The sequence below is a fragment of the Protopterus annectens genome, chromosome 9.part0 (genome assembly GCF_019279795.1).
Source record: "Protopterus annectens isolate FY-2018-M chromosome 9.part0, PAN1.0, whole genome shotgun sequence".
NCBI classification, from domain to species: Eukaryota; Metazoa; Chordata; order Ceratodontiformes; family Protopteridae; genus Protopterus; species Protopterus annectens.
This window is the reverse complement of record NC_056743.1, coordinates 1,954,598,906-1,954,622,189: the sequence shown is the minus strand read 5'-3', so window position 1 is coordinate 1,954,622,189 and position 23,284 is coordinate 1,954,598,906. Positions and strand designations below refer to the sequence as shown.

Sequence of the window (23,284 nt, the reverse complement as noted above, 5' to 3'; positions counted from 1 at the left end):
CACATACCTCTCAATCTCTTAATGCACATCATCTGGACAAAGCTTGACAACATGGGGGTACAAATAGGGACATATTTGGAATATTGCTCTTATAAACTTTTAGACATTTGCTAGAGTAACAGGATTTGTTTTAATATACATTTTCTGAAGGATATAAAATCTGACACTCAAATGTATGTCATTATTTGGTGACTACAATCCTGAGATAATCTCAGTGATTTGCCAGGAAAAAAGAGGGACAGGCCAAAAATGTGAGCCAAATATCTGGACATTCTGGGAAAGTCTGTATAGTTGAGAGGTATGATTATGCATACAGCTTACTACCACTCCCAGGATTCAAACCATGGCTGTGTCTGCTAAAAAGACAAGGATTTATGTTTCATCAGAGTGAGCTATTAAGAAACTGCGGCTTGCTTCTTCAGTGTTTTCGCTCTAAGTCTCTCTCAGTTGTACAGTCTGACCTTGTAATTACAACAGTCTTATACAGATATTCCTAGACATAATTTTATGTAGCACAGTGTGAGAAGCAGTGGTTGACACAACAGTACTATTCTGATATCAGATTGTGGTGAATGCTACATGTCAGGCCATACAATACCAGAGTAAATACAACCAGTCCAGGGTTTAAAACTTTATTGCGAGGCAGTTACAGTTGTCTTATCTGAAAGACCTGTGGGGGGAATGTTTGTTAACACTACCTGACTGTTTCTACACATATTCCCAGATTCCTAGTTAAAATTATGCACATACCTCTCAATCTCTTAATGCACAAACTCTGGACAAAGCTTGACAACATGGAGGTACAAATAGCGACATATTTTGAATATTGCTCTTATAAACTTAAAGAGTTGCTAGAGTAATAGGATTTGTTTTAATGTACATTTTCTGAAGGACTAGAAGTCTGAAACTCAAATGTATGTCATTATTTAGTGACTACAATTCTGAGATCATCCCATTGATTTGCCAGGGAGAAAGAGGAACATGCCAAAAATATAAGCCAATTATCTGGACATTCTGTGAAAATCTGTACAGTTGAGAAGTATGATTATGCATACAGCTTACTACCACTCCCAGGATTCAAACCATGGCTGTGTGTGCTAAAATTACAACAATTTGTGTTTCATCAGAGTGAGCTATTTACAAACTGTTGTCTGTTCTTTTAGTGTTTTCTAAGTCTCCTTGGGCTGTACAATCTGACCTTGTACTTACAACGGTTTTATACAGACATTCCTAGACATATTTTGTATGTAGCACAGTGTGGGTAATAGTGGTTAACACATTACTATTCAGACAGTGCAACACTAAATGCCATACAATACCAGAGTAAACAAAACCTGTCCATAATTTAGAATTTTATTGCCAGACAGTTACGGATTTATTTAAATAGCACCTATATGGGACTATTACTGTCATATAGTCTGGTTTATTCAGTACAACCCATACAACCATTTTTATAGTGCCAGGTGACTTTCTACTACTTTGTATTTATTTGGTATGACTACTACAAGCAGGATTGTTACTCACCAGCCATCGCGACACAGCCTTTGCAACCTACTGGCATAGGCTTCCTGATTCACAGCCCACTCAGCTGCAGCTGTAAAGGGAATAGAGAAATATTTAGGCATACCTATCCATCACATACACAGGCTGTACATTGGTAAACAGTTATTGATATGAATACTTACACAATGCTGGGACATCACCCCTCTGTCTTGATTCTTGGACTCACTTGTCCAAGAGCTCCCTCTTCCTCCGCTTCAAGTCAGCATAGTGGTGCCAGATGTGCTCACCAGTCCGTGGGATACCATTGGCACTGGTGAGATCATGGGTGAGATGGTCCAAGGCTTCTGCTTTATATTGTGAGCCCTGGTACTGGCCCTGCAGCAGTCTCTCATCATGGTTATTTACCAGGAGTCCTACCATGACCTTGGACTCCTGTATGCCCCAGCGCTGCGCCTGGAAGTACATGTCCTCACCAACACCTGCCATACTGCCTACAGTGGGAAGCTGCAACCAGTTATGAGCTGTATTCCCACCTGCAGGGTTTAAATACAACCAATTTCCCACCCTTTGCCGTGATTGGACAGTTTTGAATATGCTGATCTAAGTTAAGCTATGGGCAAACCTGCTTAGTAGTGCTTAAAGGGGCAGGTTCAGCACTGCTTAACAATGGGCAAATCCACTTAGCTGGGCTACTCATTGCTTAATAGTCATATTTACACAATGCCTACACCTGGTAAGCAGAGCTGTACAATGCTTACCATTGCTTATTTTTTATTTTATAAACTATCTGCTGTATGGGATTGAGCTATCATTCATTACATATTATAACCTTGTTTACTATCCCTGACATCCCCCAATGTGCTTTCATTACATTTATTCATGTGTGACTATACTGTATGGGACACTTGTGTTTATATAGGGGTTTCACAACTTTATTAAATTGACTCACATTTGGACCTACTACAGTACTCTGGTTAGCAAATATATGTTATTTAGTAGCTAATTATAAAAAAAATGTTTATGTACTGCTTTCACATATAAAATGCAAGTTAGCTATAGTGGGGATCAAACCAGGAATGGCTGTTTGCAAAGCATTTGCAAAGCATACACTCTAACCACTACACTATTGGAGTACTGTTTGTATTGGATGTTTCTTGCTATTTAAATTCCTGTGCTGTTTATGCTTGACTAAACATAGCTAAGCAACGGGCACACCCACGCACCTATGTTTAAACATTATTGCATGTATAAAAAAATTTATTTGTTGTGTTTTTTTATTTGTACCCTTCAGAATATCCATGCTAATGCTAAACCTGTTATTTTATCAACTTTTTGCTTTGTGCGAGGATTGTCCATTATGGCTTTGTCCACATTCCTTACTCTGCTGGGTTGGGAGGTGTGCGCTCTGTGCTTATGCTAAATCTGTTATTCTATCAACTTTTGCCTTGGTAGGGATGATTGTCCCTTATGGCTATGACCAGATTACTTACCCTGATGGATTGGGGGTGTTACGAGTATTCTCGCTCATTTTAAATTGCCAAATGACAATTCTAGTGTGCAGGGGCTGTGTGTATTGTGAAAGCACTGCTCTCAGTGCAGTGCCCTGCAGTCGTACACAGAACCGTGTCCATTTTGCAACACAGCAGCATGCCTTCAGGAATATGCATGGTGCGCTGTCGTGCTGCACGGGAATGGTCCCTTCCGTGCAGGAATAAGCTGTTCCTGCATGGAAGTTTACTGAATCCTAGGGCATGTAAATGAGCCCAATTAGCGATCCAGAAAAGCGGCGTGTTCCATGCTGGAACAGTGTAGCTTGCAGAAATGTATTCAGTTACTAACCAAATAAATTTCTGCAATCTACATAATAGAGGCATGTCAGCACTGCAGAAGGCATGTATCATTTAGGTTATGCATGCCAATGGCCAAGGTGCTCTAACACCATTGTGTAGGCAGGAGGAGCAAGGAACATGGAAAGGGGGTGTGTCATGTTTGCTGGAAACACATTGGAGCCCCATTGGCTGGTATCTGCTTAGTTAAGCACAGCTAGAAGAGGGGTTGTGTCTGAGGCTGTGTACTCATACTCCATGGACTGAAGAGAGTGCGCGCGTGCAGGGGAGGAACATATCTTGCTGTTTACACTACCAACAGGCTGGAAGAGGAAGGGTAGAAGAAAAAGGCAAAGAAAGTATCAGAACAAGGGAAATGCTGTACAAATCAGCAATATGAGAGTCTGCAACCCACAATTGGCCAGTGAAAGCACTTGGATAATACAGCTGACAGGTGGCCGCAGAGCTGAAGATGGGAGGACATGTAAAATAGAATTAAAGGTCAACAGCACAAAATAAAGGTGAACTGATGTAGAAATCAGTACTATGGGAGTCTTGCAACTCAGAATGGGCCCTGCAAATATAATACAGCTGGCAGGTAGCTGCAGAGCTGTAAATATGAGGAGATGCAAGTAAAAATCCATTGCAAAAAGGGCAACAGCAGAATAAAGGCAACCATCCACAAATCACCAGTAATGTTTCTAATGCTCACAGTGGCTAAATCCAAGCCAGGAGCAAGTACGCTGGCATCTGGAATGAATCAGAAACAGCCAATCTGACAGGCAGCAGTAGCATCACACCACTATAAAGTATGGAAACACCCGGAGTCTGCGTTTCCCCACAAACTCTGCACCTTCAGAGTAAACCTGGGAATTTAAACCGGCAAAATGCTAGGGGCTGCCATTGCTCAGATACATCACCATGTACTGGAGGCTGACGGTGGTGAGGAGGGTAATGCTGCCAACCACCACAGACCCAGGAGGAGGAGAGTGTTCAGATCCAGGATGACCTATCAAGGGCTACATTACCTGGAGACTGCAGAGCATTACAGGGTGGACAGGAACATACATCAGCAAATTGTTGAGCTGTGTTGGCATCGCCTCACATCCAGAAACAGAGGGGAACCCATCCCAGTGGATATTAAGGTATGTATAACCTTAAGAATACTAGCTATAGGTACTTTCCAAACACCTACTGGGGATATCATGGGGGTGTCACAGGCATCTGCATCCAGAGTACTAGATCATTTCCTGGATGCCATGCTACCACATGTCTGTGAACACATCCACTTCCCCAACACCTGTGAGGAATTCTCCAGCAATATGTGTCTCTTCCACCATGTAGCTGAATACCTGCAGGTACTGGGTGGCATAGACCACACGCACATCCACATCAAAGTACCAACCAGTGAGTGGGGTGGGGTCTACATCAACCACAAGTGCTTGCCCTCAATCAACTGCCAGGTTGTGTGTGATGCCCAGGGCATTATCATGCAAGTGTGTGCTGGCAGCCCTGGAAGCTATCATGACTCCCACATCTGGAATTCCTCACAGCTGTATTAGGGGTTTGCCAGGGGGGGCATCCCAGTTGGCCATCTAGTGGGGATGCTGGCTGTGCACTGGAGCTGTGGCTGATGACACCCATCAAAAATGCACACACCCCTAAATAAGAATGCCATAATGAGGCACATGCACAAACCAGGATCATTATAGAGTGTGTGTTTGGGTTGCTCAAGTCACGGTTCCGCTGCCTTGACATATCCAGTGGAGCCTTGCAGTACTCTCCAGCTACATGTAGACAAATGTTCATAGTATATGCCATGCCACACAGTATGATCCTATGGAAACAGCTGCAACAGGAACAACACAGAGAGAGGCCACACAGCCCCCCCCACCATTGCCAAGGTCACCAGAGGCACAGAGGGACTTGGAGGAAAAATCTCCTGAGCCTGCCCCTAGAGGCAGACAGAGACGTGCCCAGTATGCCTATGCCTTGGCAAAGAGGTAATGTATAGGACTGACACTGTAGGGACCCAGGGACTGATACCTCTCTGCATAGCACACACACTTACTCTGTAGGGACCCAGGACTGATACCTCTCTCCAACTCGCACATAAAGTAAAAGGGATGCCAAACATGACACTACCTGTACTTCACCATGTAAAGAGAGTGTACTGTGTGCATCCCACATAGTCAGCCCTCCAGCACCATCCTCAATACTGCCCCAGGCATGAGGTAAGTCACCCTTACTACCATTTACTGAATGGAGTAGTATGTTCTGATAGTTATAGCTATGCTATGGATGCAAGCATGCAAGGGAATCGGGTGGCCAAATGGGATAGCAGCATATAGCTGACAGCTATATGGGACAGCATGAAATCCATAACAAATACTGGTATCCCCATACTGGGCAGTAGTACTCAAGGTGACAACTCCCACTGCAGCACATGTGGTGGCTCGACTAACTGTGGGTATCCACAGGTCACACACATGGATGTCAATGAGCGTTCCCATTCCCAACCCCCAGCCTCACCCAGCAGGACAGGTGTAGATGACCAGAAATAATGGTCAGCCAAAGCTCCACAAATGCTGGCAATATTGAACAGCCTCCCTATAGACCTGCACAGACATACCACAACAAGTCTGGCAGTTGCAGTATAGTTCTGAAGAGTAAGAAGTCTGAAACTGAAATGTATGCCATTACAATCTAACTTGAGTACTCTACTGATATGCTTCCATTCTGCACGATAGGGCACAATACAATACTAAATGGAAGCAAACAGAGTTATAACTGAAATACCAGTGCAGTCAGTGCAAATGTGGAAAGTTGTCAGGTGTGCCCCCCAGCTATACAAACTTACATGTTAGTATAGTAATATCAGTGGAGCACAGATTGCCTGAGCTGTCCCAATCAACATGATAATTGGTGTATGTTGACTATATGCAGGGGTCAGTGTGCCAATCTTTTGTAAGTGTTTAATATTGTCTGGAAGTGGACAGCATGTAGGCCTGGATGTTGTGTTTCAGTGGCCTAGGTACAGTACTATGGTTGACAGGGCCATGTTCCAACAACTGCAGTGCCAACCAATCTGCTTCTCAGTTACACCGGTGTCACTAGTTGTACACACTCACTGTCCAGATGTCAATATGTGTTACTGTCAGAAAGCTGGACAGGCTATGAACAGGGGTCCATACATAGAAACAGTACACAGGTGGAAAAACTCTATGCAGTTCCTAGAAAGTAACTATGAACTGCACACACCTTTGAAATTAAATATAGAGGTTAACATCACATTAGTTGTCTGTCTAATATGGAATACTGGTTGTCTGTCCAATCACTGGCAGCCCACATAAGCCACAGTTATAAAGTCACGACACAATGCTGATGTCCACATACAAGGCATGAGAAGGAGACAGTCCCAGTCATATCTGTGGATCAGGTGCATTAAGCTTCCATATCACGCATGCACTCAGTCCACCACCCCCCACAACAGCCACAGGTATTTCATCAGTCATATCCTTGCTGTTGGGAATGATGTCAGAATCAGCACATGTCTTTTATGGAATGCACACAGGATGCAGCATGCTGACATGGTGTCCCATGCAGGTGTGTCCCTGGTCATAAGCAGCACCCTGCACACATCCAGACTGATGCATCACTATGAACTAGAAGGATTGCCAGGAACACCTCACCCACTTGCCCATGTCACCCCAGGGGAATCCACTGGCTTGCAGCCTGGTACCACAATTTTCGGCCACCAAACCAAGACTGAAACACTAAAGGTGGAGGAGTGTCCATATTCACCAAGGATATTCACACCTCCAGGCTAGTTGCCCAACACAATGCATCTGAAAATTCTTTAGGTGCAACTAACACAAGGTAAGATTGCAATCCAAATTGTAGCTTGCTACAGATCCCCCACCATGCCCCAAGATTCTCACTACACCTTTCTAAACATCTTCTTCTTCTTTCGGCTTTTTCCCGGTTAGGGGTCGCCACAGCGGATCACCTTGTCCGCACATTGAATGGCAGTGGAGTTTTACGGTGTCGAGTTGCCAGCCGCAACCTTCCACAGAAGGCACACTCACACGCACACCTAGGGCCAATTTAGAGTATCCAATCCACCTGCAGCATGTCTTTGGGATGTGGGAGGAAACTGGAGCACCCGGAGGAAACCCACGCGACCACAGGGAGGACATGCAGACTCCGCACAGAAGACAACACCTTTCTAAACATACTGGAAAATATTAATATACAGCCAAACACCCTAATACTGGGTGATTTCAACTACCCTGCCATTAACTGGGAAAACTACATGGGTACCAACACCTTTTCCCAACGGTTCTTGGAATTCATAAATTCCAACGCCCTGGCTCAACTAATCCATTGTCCCACCAGGGGCTCCAATATTCTAGACATGGTCATTACCAACATGGGAGATAGATGCTCCACACCAGTTGTCACCCCCTCATTGGTCAGGTCTGACCATAAGCAAATCATCCTTGACATCCACATCCCACCCCCACCCCCCAGTAAAGAAACCTCTGTAAAAAACTTCTCCGAAGTCAACTTCCTGCTACTTAAGTTCAGAAGTGACAAACTCCATGGCACCCATGCAGACGGGAGCTGAAAGGTCAACTGCTGAATCCTATACTAAGGTACTGTACGAGCACATCCACTCGTGTATGAATCGTGCCATCTCAAATATACCAAGATGCTCTCCTCCAAAAAAGGAAGCTAATCTGGTGGTCCCCTGCTATAAACAAACTTTACAACAGAAGGAAGAAACTGTTGCAGAAAAGAGGAAAATCCCAGGATGCAAAAAACTCCCTTACCAGCCTCAGTAAGAAGCTGAGATCCCTCATAAAATCCTCCAGAGCTAGTTATGAAAATAAAATTGCCAAATATTCCAAAGACAACCACAAGGCATTCTATAGTTATGTCAAGAATCTAAATGGCAATGCTCAGATCTGCTCTGAGCTACAGCAGGTAGAAACCACACTCTCCAAAGCTAAGAATACAGCATCCATGGGACCAGATGACATCCCGGGCTGTGCACTACATGAACTACAAAATGAACTGGCACCTCACCTAAGTGGCATGTTTAATCATAGCCTCACCTCAGGCTTCATGCCCACTGAGTGGCTGAAAGCTACAGTTATCCCAATCCACAAGGGGGATCCACCTTGGATCCTGGGAACTACTGTCCCATCAGTCTGATGAGCCTGATCTGCAAGGGCATGGAACACATTATCATGGAACTTATAAACAAAGACATTGGCAACCTTCAAACACTGGACCCTACCCAGTTTGAGTTCGTGAAGGGCCAATCCTGTCTCCTGAACCTGATTGACTTCTTCAAATTAGTCTCCAGAGCTGTGGATGAGGTATGGCAGTCCACATAGCCTATCTGGACCTCACCAAGGCCTTCAACACCATCCCCCACTCTGGAATCATAGATAAACCTACTAAGCTGGGCATAAATCCCTACATCACTCGATGGATTAACAACTGGCCTACTGACAGAACCCAGACTGTAAATGTAGCCGACTCCAAATCCAGCTCCCGACAAGTGACAATTGGAGTACCTCAGGGGTCAGTCCTGGGACAATTCTTGTTTGGCATCTACTTCTCTGAAATACAGGCCAGCACTAAGGGACTCTGGCTAACAAAGTTTGCAGACAATTGCAAACTGGGAGCCATTAGTGAATCCCCGAATGATGTAGATATTCTACAAAAGGGCCTTACAGAAACAGATGCTTGGTGCCAGAGCCATGGGCTCAAGCTTAATGCCAAGAAATGTATACTTATTCCCTTTGGGAAAAAACATGTACCCATGAATTACCACATAGGTGGCAGTACACTAAATGCTGAAAGTATGACGAGAGACTTAGGGAAACAGGTTGACAGTGGTCTCACCTTTGATAACCACATCGCCACAACAGTCAGGAAATCCATCCATGTGGCACACCTCATCACTAATGGGTTTTCATCCAGAATAAGGAGGTAATTGTCCTACTGTACTTATCCCTCATTAGACACATTATAGAGTACAACACCCCATTTGGTATGGACCTCACAAGACAGCTGCAACAGCTGGAAAGGCCGCAGAAATACCTCACTAAAAAAATCACAGGCCTAAAGTAGATGCCCTATGCTGACCATCTAAAAAAACTCCAGCTACACTCTGTGGCATATCGTCTACTCAGAGGTAATTTCTGCTTAACATACAAGGCCGTGTCAAACCCTGAGCTGTTGGACATGCTCCACTTAAAGAAATCCCAATCCCTCAGAGCCACACGCTCCAGGGATCTAAACCTTGTCATCACAATGAACAAAACATGCTGGAGGGATAGGTTCCTGACACAGAGACTCCCCATACTCTGGAATAGACTGCCCATACATGTCAAGCAGAGTGCCTCCTTGGGCCTCTTCAAAAGGAACCCTGACGATTGGATAGGAGACAGGAAATTCACCCCGGGGATCACGTCAGTCAGCCTGCTATACATGGGTCCAGGGAAGTAAATATTGTGGGAAGAAATATCCGGGGAATTGTTTGGCTAGGTTTGTATAGGCCCTAGGGCTGATAGCCTAGTACCAGCCTATGAACTTATGAACATATGAGTGACAAAATGCAGTGGCCTGCATCACTCTCATGTGGTCTACAGGCCTCTGGCAAATGCCCATGGCTCACCCATAGTGCTGTTATATACTTTCCCCATAGTGCCATCATACAGAATGTCATAGGGTCCTAACTAACAACATAACACATTAAGCAAAATCAAATGCAAGGCTGTGCTGACAAATGCCAGTAGCATGCCTCTCCATGTCTTAGTGCAAGAATTGTAGACCACGACATAAATACTGCTATGATAAAGGTCAAACTATAGAAGTACTTCTGAGATATTGCTCCCATACTGTTGGGAAGGGGATAGAATTACAGGGGGGGGGCATAAAAGCATGGATATCATGGTGTGTATGAAGTCTGAAACTCAAATGTCTGCTCATACTTCCCCCTGACTGCAAACCCATGAATGCATAACCACAAACCTGCTTGTAAACCACAATGTGAAGGGAAATTGGCCAGATATATGAGTCCTGCCTTTGGATAACCTAGCCAAACCTGTACTGCTGAGAAGTATGGCCAGAGCAGGATATGGCCATCCAGTTAAGTTAAGAAATGCACAAGAAGGGGATCCTCAGCCAGCATAGCATCAAGGTGCTGGACCATTTACACAGATCCAGCACTCAGTTGTCTGTAGCCACCCCTACACAATGGCAAGATTGTGCCACAATGTCTAGTCTTCACCTCACAATATTGGTCTCTGCTGCATTGCTCTTGTATTTCCCTGGTAAACAACTGTGAGCAAACAATGATATCTGTCAGTAGCTGATGACACAATACATTACACTATAAAACAGTACATATGTCCTAAAATCTATGTTAAAACAGAACATGTTACACAAGCAACACAGACAGTAATAGGGAACGTAGTTACACACAGTATCCCCCCATGTTTGGACCAATTGTGCCTCCATATTGGCAACCTATCTACAGATATCCTGCAAAAATAGCTTACAACGTGTAGCTGTAGCACACAAAACCCTGGACTGGAGTACAATTCTCCCTGGAATGGATTCCCACAAGCAATATAGAAGGTCATACTGGGGATGCTCCCACATGTAGAGAATGGATCACTACACTAAATACAGAAGGTCATACTGGGCATGCTCCTACACTTAGAGAATGGATCCCTATATGCAATACAGAAGTTCATACTGGCCATGCCCCTACACTTAGAGAATGGATCCTCACACTCAATATAGAAGGTCATACTGAGTATGCTCTTACACTTAATAAAGCCCATGTCTGACACTACAGTGAACTATAGATATCTGTTATCTGAAGATGTCCGTGCACACACACCAAATGTAAACTGTTTGGTCTTCACACACACACACACACACACACACACACACACACACACACACACACACACACACACACACACACACACACACACACATTGAACAGAAAAACCCACAGCCAGCTGTAGGTGGCAGATACGTGGTAAATCCCCATCTGTTTTGTGTGATACGTACACATATCTAAAGCCAACATACTACAATAATTCAAACATACACACACATGGGGAAGAGAGACATAGACAGTGAGAGAGACAGTACCATTATGAAGCCTTTCCCACCCAGTACACATCCCATAGTTCCACTCCTGCTGATGTATGTCACCTTAGATGTTCCTTTGGAGAAGCCTTAGATCTGTAAGCTCAATAGTGCATGCCATAAATCCATAACTTACAAAAGCAGATAGGTAGGGTTTCGAATATTGGACCTGGCAAGTGTGTGTGTGTGTGTGTGTGTGTGTGTGTGTGTGTGTGTGTGTGTGTGTGTGTGTGTGTGAGGGAAAGCATTGCTGTTTTACTCCATCCCTACCCACCCAGTACACATACCATTACCCAATATCAGAACATGTGCTGCAGTCAGTCACTGTACAAATTCCTTTTGTTAGCCCTCAGCCCTATAGGCTCTGTTGTGCTTGTGATAACTGTATTTTTGTAGCAATTCTAATCACAGTCCTGTCAAATGGAAAGGTGTGTCTGTGTGTGTGTGTGTTCATAGGTGAATGATTTTGAGGCCATTCCCACTCATTCCATCTCACATTGCCCTCCTTTATCACTGCTGCTGATGTCACTCACCGTTAAAGATAACCTTTGGACAGCTCTCAAATATGTAAGCTTAATGGTGCATCTGATAAATATGTAATACTATAGTGCAATAAACTAGTTAGGTAGGAGTTCTAATCTTTCTCCTGGCAAGTGTAAAAGTTTGTGTGAGAGTGTCTGTAGTTGTAGAGCCATCATTTTAAGTCCACTGGCACTTACTACACTTCTTTTTCCTCTCCTTTATCCCTGCTGCTGATGTCACTCACCTTTAAAGATGCATTTAGACAACTTGCAAATATGTAAGCTTTGTCATGTGTCTGATAAATGTGTAATACTATAGTGCCATAAACTAGCTAAGTAGGAGTTCTAATCTCAGTCTTGGAAAGTGTCTTTGTTTGTGTGAGAGTGTCTGTAGTTGTAGCAACATAATTTTGAGGCCAAATGGCACTTACTATACTTCCTTTTCCCTTCTTTTAGCCCTGCTGCTGATGTCACTCACCTTTAAAGATACCTTTGGACAGCTCTCAAATATGTAAGCTTCGTGGCACATCTAATAAATGCATAATACTATAGTCCAGTAAACTAGGGAAGCAACCCAGCCACTGGGGATGCACAAGCCAGTATATTTCTTCATGCTGGTCCCAAGCCCAGATAAATGGGGAGGGTTACGTCAGGAAGGGCATCCGGTGTAAAACCTCTGCCAAATAATGTATGTGGACAACAATACATATTTCCATACCTGATCAGTCGAGGCACAGGTTAGCAACGACCACCACCAGTACTGTTAACCAACAGAGTGCTGGCAGAAACGGGGGGGGGTCAATATTAGATTTTCAAAAATTTCGTAGAGCGAATCACTATAGGTCGACACCTAGTGATCGATCTATGAAATAATCGAAAATCTAAAAAAAATAAATAAATAAAAACACAGAAACATAAAGTAAAGGGTGTAGTCAGGGGGCAAGCTTACATATACCAACTCTGAGATCGCGCTACAGTGTAGGAAATGGAAATCTTCTGTTTCTGCATTGTATTGCACTGAAGTGCGATCTCGGAGTTGGTATATTTAAGTAGCGGGGGTGTTGGGGTGCAGGGGGGCTTGCCCCCCTGCCTAAACTCTTTACTTTTATGTTTGTGTGTTTTTATCTATTTATTTATTTTTTTTAGATTTTTGATTATTTCATAGATCGATCACTAGGTGTCAAACTATAGTGATTCACTCTACAAAATTTTCGAGAATCTAATATAGACCCGAAACTGGGCTACTGTTGGCTGAAGGAGAAGAAGAGGGGGAAGGCATGCCTGAAAGCAGAAAGAGGAGGAAAGTTAGGAGTGTAGTAGTGAAGGTAGGAACTTTGAATGTTGGCAGTATGGCTGGCATAAGGAGAGAGCTAGCTGATATGATGGAGAGAAGGAAGGTTGATATATTGTGTGCAAGAGACCAGATGGAAGGGGAGTAAGGCCAGGTGTATAGTAAGGGGGTTCAAATTGTTCTATCATAGTGTAAATGGGAGTGTTATCCTAAAGGAACAGTATGCCAAGAATGTTTTGGAGGTGAAAAGAGTGTCGGGTAGAGTGATGTTTATGAAACTGGAAATTGATGGTGTAATGATGAATGTTGTTAGTGCATATGCTCCACAAGTTGGGTGTGCAATAGATGAGAAAGAGAAATTTTGGAGTGAGTTGGATGAAGTAGTGGTGAGTCTACCCAAGGTGAGAGACTGGTGATTGGAGCGGATTTCAATGTGCATGTTGGTGAAGGGAACAGAGGGGATGAGGAAGTGATGGGCAGGTATGGTGTTAAGGAGAGGAATGCAGAAGGTCAGATCATAGTGGATTTTGTGAAAAGGATGGACATGGCTGTGGTGAATATGTATTTTAAGAAGAGGGAGGAGCATAGGGTGATGTACAAGAGTAGAGGAAGATGCACAGAAGTGGATTATATCTTATGCAGGAGGGCCAGTCTAAAGGAGATTGGAGACTGTAAAGTGTGACAGGAGAAAGTGTAGTTAGGCAGCATAGGATGGTGGTCTGTAGGATGACGTTGGTGATCAAGAAGAGAAGGACAAGCGTGAGAACAGTGCTAAGGATCAAATGGTGCAAGTTGAAAAAGGGTGATTGTGAGGTGGAGTTCAGTGAAGAGTTAAAACATGCACTGGGAGGCAGTGAAGAGTTACCGAATAGCTGGGTAACTACAGCAGAGCTAGTAAGGGAGACTGCTAGGAAGGTGTTTGGTGTGACATCTGGACAGAGGAAGGAGGACAAGTAGACCTGGTGGTGGAATGAGGAAGAACAGGAGAGTATACAGAGAAAGAGGCTGGCGAAGAAGAAGTGGGATTGTCAAAGAGATGAAGAAAGTAGACATGAGTATAAGGAGATGAGGTGCATGGCAAAGAGAGAGGTGGCTAAGGCTAAGGATAAGGCATATGGAGACTTGTATGAAAGGTTGGACACTAAAGAGGGAGAAAAAGGACCTGTACCAATTGGCTAGACAGAGGGACCGAGCTAGTAAAGATGTGCAGCAGGTGAGGGTGATAAAGGATAGTGAGGGAAACGTACTCACAAGCGAGGAGAGTGTGTTGAGCAGATGGAAAGAGTACATTGAGGGGCTGGTGAATGAAGAGAATGAGAGAGAGAAGGTTGGATATGTGGGGATAGTGAATCAGGAAGTGAAACAGATTAGTAAGGAGGAAGTAAGGACAGCTATGAAGAGGATAAAAAATGGAAAGGCTGTTGGTCCAGAGGACATACCAGTGGAAGCATGGAGGTGCTTAGGAGAAATGACAGTGGAGTTTTTAACCAGATTGTTTAACTCATTCACTCTGGAGCAGCTCAGAAAAAGCTGGCTGCTTAATTCCACCATAGGAACAACAGTGCAGCCTGAGCTCATTTTCAGAAACTCCATTTGTAATACCATACAGAAAACAAATGTTCATAACTCTTTAACTATAAGAGCTAGACTAAAATGTATAAAGAAGAAACTGCTGCTATCTGAAGGTCCAACTTGATAAGCAAAAAGTGAAAAAACAACTTTATGTAAGAATAAAAACGAGTGAGGACCACCATGAAAAACAAAATATATTTATTACATATGAAAAAGATAAGCGCTTTCACGTACTGCCAAGGTACGCTTCATCAGATCTCAAAAAACATTCCCAAGAACTCACATTTTATAGAACAACTAATTTAAAATCTACAATCACTATATTGACATCAGTTCATGACCATATTAAAAAACTACTATGGAACCTCATAGATCAGTGCTCTTAGAATAGCATTCAACCACTAAACAACTAAAACAGTAGGAGAATCCTGAAAAAACAATAAAAGCAATGAACAAACAATAAACAATAACAATAAAACAAATTCACAATATGTTAATGTGATCTTAAATATCATATAGCATATATATTTATTTTTATTTATTTAATCTATGTGTATAAACTCATGACAAATACTAACTTTGTAACTATAGTGGCCTAATACTAAAGCCTATACCTATAACTGCCTAGTTCTTAACAAGCTGTATGAGTACACATTGATAAATGTGCTAGTTCATCAAAACATATAACTGACTAAGATAGAAGCAATAAACAATATATAGGACATATGAAAATGTATAAAAATATATAAAAATATATAAAACTTAAATGAAGTATATACTTATATATGTGTACTGTAAAATGAACAAGCATACTGTAAAAATCTTCAATTATGTTCATAAGTTCATATTATTAATAAATTAATAAGTGGTCACAAACAATAAACAATTGTCTTCAAAAAAAAAAAAAAATATATATATATATATATATATATATATATATATATTTTTTTTTTTTTTTATATAAAGCTAAGTTAATAAATGAACATATGATGAATGAAATAAATAAATAAATAAATAGGTAAATACTAAACTTCACCCTGTCAAATCACATTGTCCTTCTATTACACTTGTACCAATAAAAAGGGTTGTTTTATTTTAATCTACGTGCTTCAAGACTAGGTTTAATAGTTATAAACTTATTGAGACCTGGATCTTGATGTGCTCGTAACTTAACTGGAATGGAAGTTATAATATGGTCATGAACTGACTGAATAATTGCTTAATTAGATGATTATGTCAATATAGTGATTGTAGATTTTAAATTAGTTGTCCTATAAAATGTGAGTTCTTGGGAATGTTTTTTGATATCTGATGAAGCGTACCTTGGCAGTACGTGAAAGTGCTTATCTTTTTCATATGTAATAAATCTTTTTTGTTTTTCGTGGTGGTCCTCACTCGTTTTTATTTTTACATAAAGCTAGACTAAAATGTAAATGCAAAAGTTGTTCAGCAGCCACTGACCTTTCCAGCAGTGTAAATGTTGATAGTGTGTATCAAAGTCATTATTAAATATTTGGTAAGGAATGCTGATATTGTACATATTTTTACCTTTTTGGAAAAGCAAAGCACAATATCTTGGTCAGTGTACCATGTAGACCCATACAATTTGTATTTAATTTGTTTGTATGAATGTCAGCTTTACAGTGATACCTTAACCATTACTGTGTGATGCTCCTTTATGGAGATATTCACAGAAATATGATTAATATAATATTTATCATAATTGATAAGCAATGCATAATATCTCATTATCTGTAACAGACAGAGACTACATATCAGTGTACAAGTTGTATGGCTCTTTGTCAGCTTCAAAATGATGCATCATTTGTGTCATCACCATGCTCCCTTACAAAGATATGGGCATAATAATGAGAACTATTGGAAATGCATAATTTTCATAATCCTACAAGACTAAACAAACTGTGATATCTGTACACGTGTACAGTGTGCAGACACATTTCTTTTACTATGTTGTAAGGTGTAACACTGTCTTCAAAATGAGGTATCATTTGGCACACTGACATATTCCCTTGCAAAGTTATTTACCAAAATATGAAAAAAATTCATATTTTCCATTATCAAAGCCCTAAACAATCTGTGATATCTGTATATTTGTACAACACATGGACACAGTTCTTTTACCATGTTGTAAGGACTAATACTGTCTTGAAAATGGGGTGTTACTTACCACATTGACATATTTCCTTAGCAAAGTCATTTACTAAAATATAAAAAATATCATAATTTTCATAACATTAGTCCTAAAAAACTATGATATCTCTACACGTGTACAGTATACAGACACAGTTCTTTTATCGTGTTGTAAAGAGTAATACTGTCTCCAATTTCAGGTCTTACTTAACATGTTGATATCTTCCCTAGCAAAGTTATTTGCCAAAATATGAAAAAATCATATTTTTCATAGCCTAAGTCCTAAAAACATTTCTTTTACCATCTTGCAATTACTAAAACAGTCTTCAAGAAGTGGATCTTATTCAGCATGTTGACATGTTCCCTAACACAGTTATTTGCCAAAATATGAAAAAATATACTTTTCATAAACAGAGTCATAAACAAACTGTGATATCTGTACATGTATACAGCATACAGATGCAGTTCTTAGTCTTCGTAGATACAGGTCTTATTCAACATATTGACATTTTCCCTACCACAGTTATTTGCTAAAATATGAAAAAAAAAATCATACTTTTCATAAACTGAGTCACAAACAAACTGCGATAACTTTTCATGGGTATAGCATACACATACAGTTCTTTTACCATTTTGTGAACCATATAACCACAATGGATGCCTTCATCTGTACCTTACAATAGAAACAGTGGTAAAAATAAGAGAAAGAAACTGGGGGGAAGGCAACTTCTGCATAACTCCACATTGACAGAAACCAAAATCTGGCATATGCATTCATCAAAGTAATACATTTCAGTAATGTGAACAACAGTGGCAGCTGCTGAGAGTTTTACCTGACAAGTGATAATGACTCAGTGTTATGCTGTAACTGCACATATTGTAAAGGAATAATGTGCTTGCATTTCCTTACTGTAAGGTTCAGCATGCTCAGACAAAGGTGATAATTGTTTCATATAACATTCTCCTGTCTACCTGATGAATCTGGGCATCTTGGGGCAATGCAGCAATTGCCTCATGTACACAAACAGCCCTCTCCTCCTTCCACCCAACACTACAACCTGTGAGAGATGCACTTATATAGCCAAACTGGAAGCAAAGCTCTCTTCACCCAAGACTGAACTAGACAGTCAAGAGGAGAAGGTAAACACTTGCACCACACTCAACACATAGTCCCTCAAAACCTACACCACCAAAACACACACATAGAAACACAAAACACATACCTACATTCGCGGTGGCTCTCAATAAAAACCTGCCCAAGCATCAGGGACATCCAAAGCATAAACGCAAGCAAACTCCACCCCCTAATACAACCCAAATGACACATAGCCCACAAACTCAGTGTGCCACTCAACCACAGCCCATAAGGCATAACAACGTACCCAACACTCTAGTCACAGGTGACTCTATAGTCAGGCACACTGATGTTCCACTCACTAGACTAAACAAGGAGAAAGTTACTGTCAGCTGCCTGTCAGGTGCCAGGATCCACCACATAATGCATGCACTCAGGTCACTCCACAATAAGTACAAATATGACACTGTCATTGTCCATGTTGGTGTGAATGACCTGAAACGTACCTCCCTGGACTACATGAAAAGAGACATGGAAGAGCTCTCCGATCTTGTATCCCAGGCAGGTATGACCCTAACCCTGAGTAGCATCCTGCCATCACCCAGAATGATACCACAGTACAAGGACAAAATGATTGACTCCACAATTGGCTAAGCTTCTGGTGTCATTCTAAGGGGATCCAGTATTTGTCTGCCTGGGATGACATTATCAACAGTCCACGATGCTTTGCCAGAGATGGCCTGCACCTGTCGCCCTTAGGATTCCGGATACTGGCTAAGGCTCTTGCCACCCCTATAGTGCCTCTTTTAGGCAAGGTTCAAATGACAAATTCACCACTGTAACAGGTACAAGCAAGCAAAATCTGAGGGTAATGCTACTCAATGCTACAAGTCTAAACCTCAAAATGCACTCACTCGAGGCACTCCTTAAAATGGAGAACATTGACATCTGTGCAGTGACAGAGACCTGGTTCAAAGCTCCAGAGAGCACCCCTGCATTACCAGGCTTCAATTCATACCACACCTTTCAGCTACCTAACCCAGAAAGAAGCACTAAAGGCGGAGGCGTGCCCATATTCATTAAGGATATCCACACCTTTAGGCTAGTTGCACAGCATAATGCATCCGAGATTATCCAAGTGCAACTAACTCTGGGCAAGACCGCAATCCAAATTGTAGCTTGCTACAGACCCCCCACCATGCCACAAGATTCACACTCCTCATTTCTTGATACACTGGAAAGTATTAGGGTACAACCCAACACCCTAATAATGGGTGATTTCAACTACCCCACCATTAACTGAGGATTACTGGCCTCAAACAGATGCCCTATGCAGACCATCTCAAAAAACTACAGCTTTACTCCATCGCATATCGCCTCCTCAGTGGCGATCTCTGCCTAACATACAGAGCTATGTCAAACTCAAAGCTGTTGGACATGCTCCACGTAAAGAAATTCCAATCCCTCTGAGCTACATGCTCTAGGAACCTTAACCTTGTCACCACAATAAACAGAACATGCTGGAGGGATAGATTCCTGTCCCAGAGACTTCCCATACTCTGGAACAGACTACCTATCTATGTCAAACAGAGCTCCTCATTAGCACTCTTCAAGAAAAATCTTGATGATTGGATGGGAAATGGGAAATTCACCCCGGGGATCACTTCTGTGGCTCTGCTCGACAGGGGCACAGGAAAATAATTTTCTTGGGTGGCGAAAGCCAGGGTACATTTTTTGGCTAGGCTTGTATGGGCCCTAGGGCTGATAACCTAGTACCTACCTATGAACCTATGTTGAGTAGACATTCATTACATTCCTGGTGCAGGTGTAATGTCAGATGGAGTCATTACCATCTGTTAGGAAAAGACCAAAGTAATTCAGTAAAAGTAGTGTAACTCATATGTACATCTAAACTGTCTGGTTGATCCATGTAAGAATTACTGCAAAAGTAATAACTTATCTCACTGAACCATACCTCTGATTAGAATAAGACACATAAGTGACAAAGACAGAAATATTGTATTGATCAATACCACAAGTAGTATAAAATCGATAATAATATATCTCACTAGGTCTTTCCTCTCAGCCAGAATCAGTAATAATATGTCTCACTAGGCCTTTCCTCTCAGCCAGAATCAGTAATAATATATCTCACTAGGCCTTTCCTCTCAGCCAGAATCAGTAATAATATACCTCACTAAGCCTTTCCTCTCAGCCAGAATCAGTAATAATATATCTCACTAGGCCTTTCCTCTCAGCCAGAATCAGTAATAATTTATCTATCTCACTAGACCTTTCCTCTCAGCCAGAATCAATAATAATGTATCTCACTAGGCCTTTCCTCTCAGACAGAATCAGTAATAATAAATCTCACTAGGCCTTTCCTCTCAGCCAGAATCAGTAATAATATATCTCACTAGGCCTTTCCTCTCAGCCAGAATCAATAATAATATATCTCACTAGGCCTTTCCTCTCAGCCAGAATCAGTAATAATATATCTCACTAGGCCTTTCCTCTCAGCCAGAATCAGTAATAATATATTTCACTAGGCCTTTCCTCTCAACCAGACATGTTTTGCCATATCATATGTAACTTATCCATTTGATACTATCAGAGTAGTACCTTATTATTACGGCTTTTTAGTGCTAATTCTATTGGTGTAGATATCCTAACTATGACCCAGGGAACCCAGGTTCCAAAAGTAGTGTGGGTTTCTCCTGGAGCTGTCTTGGATAAGAAAAGTGCACCTGATCTGAGCAGAGGGCTGATCCAGGTAGCATAGTGTCACAAACCCCCTCAGAGTAGAGAGCACAAACACAGACGTGACCTGGTCTCTGCATTTTGCTTGCAAATGCACAATTGCCTTTGAGGTGCAATATGCCCTCATACAGGGAAATCATTGTGACCCTTGCAGTGACATGGATCAAAGTCTCCTGGCCAGTCTACACAACAAATCTTGACATTCTTCTTCCTAATTACACTAGTTGCTTCTTATGTTTATAGATTTAATATAGTAATGTGTTATCCTCATGCTCGGGAACAGGCTCTGCATCCATGTGAATCTGAGTCCATCCCTAACCATATTTAAGTGAAACCTTTATCAATGGATGGGAAATCAGAAATTCATCCTGGGTCTTGCCTCATGTTTCTGATAGACAGAGGCACAAAATAATACACAAACTAACACTACCCCCCAAAATAACCTCAAGAAAGTTTGTAACATATGCCCATGATGGATCTACCTTAGTAGATCGACAAGACTAAGGTAGATCCGCCCATGATACATAGGGACACAATGGGGTAGGAGGGGACAGCTAGGCTTATAAAGGCCCTGGTGGTCATTGTTTATTTTACATTTGTTAACCGGGATAGTCCACTGGACATATGTCCATTTTCAGTGGAGGCCCAAGGAGAAATGCTCCACAAGTAAGAAAAAAACAGTATATAGCTTATACACATTTAGCAAACTAAAAATTTCAGTATATACAACTATAAACTGTAACTGTAAAGTGCAAAATATTGCAGAATAATCATGCTTTATTCAGCTTAATCTTTCTCTATGACTACTGTTCTATATATTGCTGATTGTTTACATTTTCTTGTATTCAAATCTACATAAAAGGAGCAAAATGAACATCCTGTATGCATTATTTCTGGCTGATCAGTTAGTGGCCACTCTAGAGGTGGATATCCAACATTTAAAGAACTAGACTGCAACAGATCAATAATAATTCTTACAGCCAATTAATGTTCAAAGAGTCAGTAATCCACATAGTATCTATTCGTTTCTGAACATGGTATTATACAACTGTCAACCTCATTGCCCAAGAATCAGGTACAGAGCCAAAAACTATAAGGGACTAAAGTCCAAAGTCAGGAACAGTTTTAAAATCTCTCCCTTATTAACACTAACTAGCATTTTCTAAAGAATATGAAGTCTATATCTTTTATGTCTGACATTATTTATTGAGCAATCCACCAAGGTTTGCCATAAATCACAAATTTTGCAAGACACAGACAATTCCAGCCTTTATCTTGATTATATAGTAAAATAAACAATAATATAACACTGACTTTGCACTAAATTTACGACTACCATTCCTCATCAGTCCACATTCTGCAATACTTTAGCTGCCGATACTGTCTTCATACAGCCCATTAACTTTAACACTGACAAAATGATATTGCATACACTAAACTCAGACCGATGTGTATGCTTACACATTCCACATTAGCTGTTGCTTCCTCATTCCCTGTTAAAGCTCAGAAAACAAATATTTATTATATGCAGCTTACCAGTTATGGGCATATAACTGGCTGCAGCCAGCACTCATTTTATGTGTGTCACATAGTCATATTACAAAGCTTCTGCACAGAGCATGGGAAAGAAAGTGAGCACTGTTTTTTTTCCATCAAGGCTGTATGACTTGTGGGAAACCTCGCAAGTTAGCAACATAGACCCTGACTGTTACTTAATTTTATACAGTACTTGTATTGGTAGCAGTTTTAGTGTTGCAGAAATGAATGTTTTAGCTTCAAGTCCTGACACCAGACCTGTGTTGACACCAGACCTGCATTGTCAGCACTATACATTCTTCAATTAGTGCTATAAATTAACAGTGTTGTGGCATGAAAGCTTATCATAAAGGGCAGAGATACTGTTTAAAAGTAGATTTGTTTTAACTACATGTTAACAAAGCAGGAAAGAGTTTTTTAACTGTATTTTAATGGTGCACGTTTACTTTTTCGTAACTTACTCTGTATGCAGCAAATGCCATCGCTCAACTAATCTGCAGTTGTCTTAATGTGTTTCCTATTTTGCTTTTCCTGTAATCTTGCATTCTGCCAGATTTTCATATAGTTTTCTCCGTACTGCATAAAAATGCCTTAGCATTCATAGTCACAGCTCCACTCACATCATCAGTCAAGAGGGAAAGCAGGACCCCAGAAAATCATAATTTAAAGGAGTACGCACAATTTCTTGGCACCATATTATTTTCAGCTTGAAATCAGTATTTTCTGATAAAGCTGGTATAACTGACAGGTAAAACATAGAAAAATACAAATAAATCACATATAATTCACAGCAATAGCAGTTTACACAAACATGTTCACTGTTTTTATTCCTTGTATTTGTTAGTTACTTCAAACTTATTGTAGT

General features: G+C 41.3%; 1 protein-coding gene across 3 annotated transcripts in view; it reads right to left on the bottom strand.

Annotated features, from left to right (window-relative positions):
• LOC122812351 (beta-1,3-galactosyltransferase 2-like) overlaps positions 1 to 23,008 on the bottom strand; it is a 594,134-nt gene extending 571,126 nt beyond the window's left edge. For all 3 annotated transcript variants that reach the window (XM_044084770.1, XM_044084773.1, XM_044084774.1), the window contains exon 1: positions 22,881 to 23,008. The gene's annotated coding sequence lies outside the window, so the exon portion shown is untranslated. The remainder of the gene's footprint in view (positions 1 to 22,880) is intronic.
• Positions 23,009 to 23,284: the final 276 nt, after the last annotated feature.